Source organism: Rattus rattus, chromosome 2 (genome assembly GCF_011064425.1).
Source record: "Rattus rattus isolate New Zealand chromosome 2, Rrattus_CSIRO_v1, whole genome shotgun sequence".
Taxonomy (NCBI): domain Eukaryota; kingdom Metazoa; phylum Chordata; class Mammalia; order Rodentia; family Muridae; genus Rattus; species Rattus rattus.
Window position 1 is genome coordinate 135,275,957 of NC_046155.1, and position 9,177 is coordinate 135,285,133.

Genomic DNA, 9,177 nt, shown 5'->3' on the forward strand with positions numbered 1-9,177 from the left:
ATTAAAGTCTTATCACATCGTGAGGTAATGATATCTCAGGGTCTGTCACGATGAGCGGTCCCCTTCAGTTATTTTTCTTCCTATTTAAAATAAACGCTTTTCTCTCACAATATATCCTGATTATCCTCCCTTAAGCCCTCCCCCTCCCCAATCTGGATCAACTTCCTGTCTATCTCTCATTAGGAAAACAAACAGGCATCTAAGGGATGATAATGAAATAAAGTATAATAAGATAAAATAAAAACTAACACATTGGGCTTGGGCAGAACAAACAGAAGGAGAAGAGCCCAAGAGAAGACACAGGACTTAGAGACGCACTCATTTGCACACCCAGGGACTCCATAAAAACACTGGATCAAAGCCCTGATACACATGCAGAGGATCTGGTGCAGATCCACTGGGGTACTGCGCATGCTGCTTCAGTGTCCGTGAATTTATATAAGCTGTGTTTATATTGATTCAGAGAGCCTTATTTATTTTTTTTTTTGAAGTTGTCCATCTCTCTGGCTCTTACACTCCTTCTGCCTTCTCTTTCACAGGATTTACTCAGCCCGAAGGGAATGGGTTTGATGGAGACATCCCTTCTCGGGTTGAGTATTCTAAGGTCTCTCGCTCTCTAGGTGTCTGACTGTGTCTCTCTGTATTTGTTCCCATAGGCCACAGGAGGAAGCATCTCTGGTGAGGGCTGAGCAAGGCCGCAGTCTGTGAGAATACAGAGTGTCGTTAGGAGTTACTCCATTGCTACCTTTCTTTTCAGAACAGTAGCGGTTGGTTTTCCCAGGTCTCTGACTTATCTAATCTCAGGTTTGTGGTCATCCAAACAGTGTCAAGTATGGTGGGTCCCACCTCAAAGAGTAGACCTTCAGTCAAGTCAGATATGGGTTGGTTACTCCTATTAGTTTTGTGCCAGCATTGCCCTGACATACCTTGCAGGCAGAACTACATTGTAGATCAGGATATGCAGTTAGGTTAGTGTTTTTGTTCCTCTTCTTGTAGGCTACAGAGTTCCTATACTGAAGACTAGAACGTAGGGATGAAGGGTATACATAGGCAGCAGCCCAACTTCTTCACGTTCAATAAATTGTGTAGGTGCTGTCTTCAGCAATGGGACCTTGCCATCCGTGTGTACAAAGCAACCATGGTCTTGACAACAAGACTGGGTTGTTCCAGGATTTCCACGGGACTCCTTCGGGGAAACACTCAATGGGACATAATCCAATCCTGGAGCTCGAGGCTTCATTTGGTGAGAAGAGATGGCTCCATCTCCCCCATTATTTGGCAGTTTTGTTTGGATTGCATTCCTATGTTTGAATATTTTCAGTACGCTTCTACTGTATTAGATCTCAACACTACCTCTCAGATGGCCCTTAATGTTAGCTGTCCCTCCCTGTATTCTATTCCTTCTTATCCTCTTTCCCCCTCCCCGTCCTCACCTGGTCCTCTCATTCCAGTCCCCTCATCCATCCATACTTATCTATTCTGATTCCCTTTCCTAAACAAGACTTGTCTCCCCTAGTCAATTCTGTTAACCCCTGTGGTTCTTCATATTGTAGCTTGGTTATCATTGACTTAGCTGTCTTTCTGTTATTTTGGCAGCAAGAAGATAGCCATTATATATTTTTTAAAAGACAAAAACAGAAACAAGCCACACACATACTGACTCTTCTCCATCACTGTCCTGGGGCTCTCATGCCTCCAACTCCCCCACAGAAATTGTCTGAGCCAACATGCTCTAGAGTTGATGGTGACAAGCAGGGAATGATGGTGGTCCAGTTCAGCCCTACTGTAGGCACATCGCTGGGAGGCACAAGCTACCACACTGTTTTCCTGCTGCACTTACCAAAAGCATCTAAAGCAACGAGCTTCAATTTTCCCACTTTCTACCCGACAATTATTTCCTGCTCCTTATTTCTTTCTAAATTATAGCCATTCTAGTGTGTAGGAAACGGCATTTCGGCATGTCTTTTTCTTACCGTGGTAAAATACATTTAACACAAAGCTTACCATTTCAATCATTTATAAGTGAGCAATTCTGTGGCATAGAGTATAATAAAGTATTGTGTGACCATCATATATGGTGTAAGTTTTTAGTTTTCCCAAGTGAAACCCTGGTACCCATGAAACACCAGCTTTCCATTCTCCCCTCCTCCAGGGAGCAGGACAGCTACTCTTCTCTGAGTCTCACTATTCCTGGCTCTTCTTATAAACAAAACAACTGTTTGTTCTTTTATGCCTGGCTTGTTTCCCTTAGCATAATGTGACGAAGGCTTGCCCATAATGCAATGTGCATCAGAATTCCCCACCTTTTAATGATGAATGTTGTTCTTCTGTGTCGCTTCTGTCTCTGTCCCGCAGAAAGGAGCGACACCTTGACGTTCTTCTCAAAGCGGTTTATTCAGGAACCTTTCTTTCTGCATGCAAGCAGCAATCTTTCTTTTCTTTTCTTCTCTCTTCTTCTCTCTTCTCGCCAACCCCCGAGCAGACTCCCTTATATCCTCCCTCAACTCCGCCTCCTCAGTCCAGACTTCGTAATCTCAGTTCATAGGTCCACGTCACATGGCCTGAGCTTGCGTCATGGTGCACCTGTGCAGCTCTCACAATGGACGTGGCTAGGTGCGAGTCATGAGACTTAGCTGCTGCAGTCCCGGGCGCCATCTTGGGGCTCCCCACACTTCTGTTTGTGTATATCACATTTTGTTGACTCATTTAGTGTGTGTGTGTGTGTGTGTGTGTGTGTGTGTGTGTGTGTTTATATGCCATGGCATGTATTTGGAGATCATAATGCAACCTGGGGTGACAGTTCTCACCTTCAGCCTTGTTTGGAATGGGGTCTCTTTTATTACTTTGCTCCCAGCAACTCTCCTGTCTCAGCCTCCCATCTCCCATAGGTGTGTGTCAACCTAGGTACAGACACTTGTAGACTGTCCTGACTTTTAATTGGGTTTCTGGGTATCCAAACTCAGGCCATCAAGCTTGCATGGCAAGGGTTTCCCTCACCGATCCACCTCCTAGACTTGGCTAATTTGTTACTGGATGATTGTCTATTGTGAACAACATGGCTGTGAACCTGAATGTACAAATATCTCTGAGTTCCTGCTTTCACCTTCTTTTGGGTATGTACCCAGAAGGGCTTAGAAGTTCTTTTCTAAATCACAGGATGATGACTTTTAGTCTTGTTGACTTAACCCTCCTAGGTTAAGGTTAATGTCACACAGAGGTCTCTTGGGGTCTTCTTGCAAGGACTCCAACCCTGTCTCCAGCTGATCGCTGAAGCAGTAGAATGGGATCCTAGAACCCTCCAATCTTGCATCTTCCACACCTCCCAAAGCAGTTACATGTGAACAATGGTGCAGAGTTGTTACCAGCTTGAGATTCAAGCAGGTTCCCTTATATAACAGGTGCTTTAGACCACAGCTAAGCCATGGCATAGGTGTCCCAAGACAGTTATCTTTGAGGAGCAGGGAACCCTTTTAATGCAGGCTTTCTTCTTTCAGATGAATTTGGATCATCACGAGGTGGAGTTTCATATGTGTGGAGTCTCCCTTACCTTGAGAATACCTCTCTAAGAATCCTAGTTCACTGCAGGAGGATTCTCTCCAATGGCACTGTCTCTTTCATAATTACAGCAGCTTTTTTTACCACTGACCTAGATGCTTTACTTTCTTGAACTTTTGTCTGCTAAACAAACTAATCCCTTATTTCAGTTCAGTATCATTCAAGTTCTCAAGACGTGGCAGATTACAGCCAGTTTCTTTGCCAGCATGTATCGTGGAACCTAGTTCCCAATACAGTTCTTGTTTACCTTTGAAACTTTGTGATTCAAGCCTCCAATGTCTGCATTTCTCTCAGCATCTTTTGAGGGGTAAAATGTATATCATCATCATATCATCATCATCATCATCATTATTATTATCATTATGTGTATGTTTGTGAGTAGAGTATGTTAGGTCACCTGCACACAGACATATACAAGTGTGTGGTAGACATGTGAAGATCAGCAGACAACTTTGAGAAATTAGTTCTCTCCTCTTGCCTTTACATGGGCTTTGGGAATTGGACTCAGGTCTTCAGGCTTGCACTATTAGGTGGCAAATACCTTTACCTGCAGCACCATCTCATGGGTCCTTTCTTGGTATTCTTCTCTTCCAAGCTCTGACCAGAATGGGTCATTAAACTCTGCTTCTAGCATGATAGGCTTTTCTAGTTCCAAGTACCAAACTCTACATTCTAGCCACCAAGTAGTTCTAAGAGCCTAAGAATCATATGGTTAGGTTTATCAGAGTAATAACCCCACTTCTGGTACTGATTCCTGTACTGCTTTCTTTCCTTGCTATTGTGATAAAATATCTTGACAAAAGCAATTTAAGGAAGAGAGGGCTTATTTTGGTTGATTCTCTGTTACTATCCATCATGGCCAGGAAGTCAGAGCATAAAGAGAATTACATAGTTAGATACTTTACACCCACAGCTAAGAAACAGCAAGGAATGCTTGTGCTCAGATTACTTTCTCCTTTTATACATCTAAGATCTCAGCTAGGGAATGGTGCTACCCACAACAAACTATTCTATTTCACTTAGCGATCAAGATAACTGTCTACATGCATTCTCAAATACTGGTCTCCCAGATGATTCTAGAGTTCATTAAGTTGATAGTTAAGATTAAGTATTACATTCCCAAACTTATGGGACATAATGAAAGCGGTACTAAGAGGAAAACTCATAGCTCTTAGTGCCTGCAAAAGGAAACAGGAGAGAACATGTGTCAACAGCTCGACAGCACACCTAAAAGCTCTCGAACAAAAATAAATAAATAAACACAAGAGGAGTAGAAGGCAGGGAATAATCAAACTCAGAGCTGAAATCAACCAAGTAGAAAGGAAAAGGACTATACAAAGAATCAACAAAACCAGGAGCTGGTTCTTAGAGAAAATCAACAAGATAGATAAACCCTTAGCCAGACTAACCAGAGGTCACAGACAGCGCATCAAAATTAACAAAATCAGAAATGAAAAGGGAGACATAACAACAGAATCTGAAGAAATTAAAAAAAATCATCAGATCCTACTACAAAAAGCCTATATTCAACAAAACTGGAAAATCTGGAGGAAATGGACAATTTTCTAGACAGATACCAGGTACCAAAGTTAAATCAGGAACAAATAAACCGTTTAACAAACTTCATAACTCCTAAAGAAATAGAAGCAGTTATTAAAAGACTCCAAACCTAAAAGAGCCCAGGTCCAGATGGGTTCAGTGCAGAATTCTATCAGACCTACATAGAAGACCTCATACCAATACTGTCCAAACTATTCCACAAAATAGAAACAGACGGAGCGCTACCGAATTCCTTCTATGGATCCATAGTTAGTCTTATATAGAAACCACACAAAGACTCAACAAAGAAAGAGAACTTCAGACCAATTTCCCTTATGAATATTGACGCAAAAATACTCAATAAAATTCTTGCAAACAGAATCCAAGAACACATCAAAACAATCATCCATCATGAATCCAAGAACACATCAAAACGATCATCCATCATGATCAAGTAGGCTTGATTCCAGGGATGCAGGGATGGTTTAATATATGAACATCCATCAATGTAATCCACTATATAAACAAACTCAAAGATAAGAACCACATGATCATTACATTAGATGCTGAGGAAGCATTTGACAAAATTCAACACCTCTTCATGATAAAAGTCCTGGAAAGATCAGGAATTCAAGGCTCATATCTAAATACAGTAAAAGCAATATATAGCAAACCAGTAGCTAACATCAAATTAAATGGAGAGAAACTTGAAGCAATCCCCCTAAAATCAGGGACTAGACCAGGCTGCCCACTCTCTCCCTACTTACTCAATATAGTACTCGAAGTCCTATCCAGAGCAATCAGACAGCAAAAGAAGGTCAAAGGGATACAAATTGGAAGGGAGGAAATCAAAATATCACTATTTGCAGATGATATGATAGTGTACTTAAGTGACCCCAAAAGTTCCACCAGAGAACTACTTAACCTGATAAACAACTTCAGCAAAGTGTCAGGGTATAAAATTAACTCAAACAAATCAGTAGCCTTCCTCTACTCAAAGGATAAACAGGCTGAGAAAGAAATTATGGAAATGACACCCTTCCCAGTAGTCCCAGATAATATAAAATATCTTGGTGTGACTTTAAACAAGCAAGTGAAAGATCTATATGACAAGAACTTCAAGTCTCTGAAGAAAGAAATTGAGGAAGATCTCAGAAGATGGAAAGATCTTCCATGCTCATGAATTGAAAGGATTAATATAGTAAAGATAGCCATTTTTGCCAAAAGCAATCTACAGATTAAATGTAATCCCCATCAAAATTCCTACTCAATTCTTTATAAAGATAGAAAGAGCAATTTGCAAATTCATTTGGAATAACAAAAAAACCAGGATAGTGAAAACTATACTCAACAATAAAGGAACTTCTGAGGGAATCACCATCCCTGACTTCAAGAAGTATTACAGAGCAATAGTCATAAAAACTGTATGGTATTGGTATAGAGACAGGCAGATAGACCACTGGAATAGAATTGAAGACCCAGAAATAAACCCACACACCTATGGTCACTTGATTTTGACAAAGGAGCCAAAACCATCCAATGGAAAAAAGATAGCATTTCAGCAAATGGTGCTGGTTAACTGAGGTCAGCATGTAGAAGAACAGATCAATCCATTCTTATCACCCTGTACAAAGCTTAAGTCCAAGTGGATCAAGGACCTCCACATCAAACCAGATACACTCAAACTAATAGAAGAAAAAGTGGGGAAGAGTCTCGAACGTGTGGGCACTGGGGAAAATTTCCTGAACAAAACACCAATGGCTTATGCTCTAAGATCAAGAATCAACAAATGTGACCTCATAGAACTGCAAAGCTTTTGTAAAACAAAAGAGACTGAGACAAAATGACAACCAACAGATTGGGAAAAGATCTCTACCAATCCTACATCTGATAGAGGGCTAATATCCAAAATATACAAAGAACTCAAGAAGTTTGACTCCAGAGAGCCAAATAACCCTATTAAAAATTGGGTACAGAGCTAAACAAAACATTCCCAGCTGAGGATTATCGAATGGCCAAAAAGCACTTAAAGAAATGTTCAACATCCTTAGTCATCAGGGAAATGCAAATCAAAACAGCTCTGAGATTCTACCTCACACCAGTCAGAATGGCAAAAAACTCAGGTGACAGCAGATGCTGGTGAGGATGTGGAGAAAGAGGAACACTCCTCCATTGTTGAAGGGATTACAGACTGGTACAACCATTCTGGAAATCAGTCTGGAGATTCCTCAGAAAATTGGATATTCCACTACCTGAGGACCCAACTATACCTCTCTTGGGCATACACCCAAAAGATGCCCCAACATATAACAAAGACACGTGCTCCACTATGTTCATAGCAGCCTTATTTATAATAGCCAGAAGCTGGAAAGAACCCAGATGCCCTTCAACAGAGGAATAGCTACAGAAAATGTCGTACATCTATACAATGGAGTACTACTTAGCTATCAAAAACAATGACTTGATGAAATTCATAGGCAAATGGAGTAGAATGAACTAGAAAATATCATCCTGAGTGAGGTTACTCAATCACAGAAAAACACACTTGGTATGCACTCATTGATAAAGGGATATTAGCCAAAAAGCTTGAATTACCCAAGATGCAATCCACAAACCACAGAAAGCTCAAGAGGAAGGATGACCCATATGCGGATGCTCCCACTCCTTCTTAAAAGGGAAAAAAATATCCATAGGAGGGGATACCGAAGCAAAATTTAGAGCAGCAACTCAAGGAATGGCCATTCAGAGCCTGCCTCACACATGGCCCATATATATACAGCCACCAAAACTAGATAAGATGGATGAAGCTAAAAAATGCATACTGAAAGGAACCAGATATAGATCTCTCCTGAGAGACACATCCAGGGCATGTCCAATACAGAGGTCGATGCTAGCAGCAAACCATTGAACTGAGAACAGGACCCCCTTGGGGGGAATTAGAGTTGAGGGAGCTTGCAACCCTATAAAAAAAACAATGCCAACCAACCAGAGCTTCCAGTGACTAAACCACTACTGAAAGACTATGCATGGACTGACCCAGGGCTCCAAATGCATATGTAGCAGAGAATAGCCTTGTTGGGGCACCAGTGGAAGGGTCCTTGGTCCTTGGTCCTGCCAAGGTTGGATCCCCAGTGCAGGGGAATATTGCACGGGCAATAAGGGGGATGTATAGGGAGAATACCCATATGAGGGAGGGGGAGGGGAGGGAATGGGGGCTTATGGACAGGAAACTGGGAAAGGGAATAACGTTTGAAATGTAAGTAAAGAATATATCTAATAAAAATTTAAAAAAATGATTAAGTATTACAATGGGATGACCTAATGGTTTTTCTAAGGCCTCATGTTGAAAACTTTCACTGTCTTCTAACAGTGCCACTCTGAGAACTATGCTTTTAATACATGGGCCCTTGTGAAATGTTCGACATCCGAACTACATTACACATGTAAGAATCAAGGTCAGGACCATTGTCAAAAAGTTTTATACCACTATTGTCTTACTATGAGTTTTATAGTTTTTGCTCTTATAGTTTTGAGAACTCTGATCCACTTTAATATCTGTATATGATAAGAAATTGAACTCCTTCCTTTTATTGTGCATGCAAATACAGTTGTTCCAGAAATATCATTTGAAGTTTCTTTTTTTTCCCTGTTGAATGGTGTTAGTTGACCGGCACTTATCAAAGATCAACTGGTCTTGGATGTGTGGATTTATTTCTGGATTCTTAATTCTATTCTCATGGTCCCATGGTGTATATCTTTACCCTCTGAGAGTACCATATTGTTCTCATTACTGAAGCATTGTGGTAAGCTTAGATATAATGGATCAGTCCGATACTGCTTGTATCCTATAGCTAAAACTGGCTCTTCAAGATGTGGTTGCCATCACAACAGATGCCCACATACTGCAGTGATGCTGTGTGAAGCTTCTCCCCAATTTAGCTGGTCAATAAAAGGTTAGAGCCTGTGATTGGGCAGTGGAGGGAGTAAGGTGGGACTGGAGGTGGGAGAGGAGGTTGCAGGTTGGGGTGGTGGGGAGAAGAGAAGAGGATGGATGGAAAGGAGGAAGCCATTGCCATGAACAAG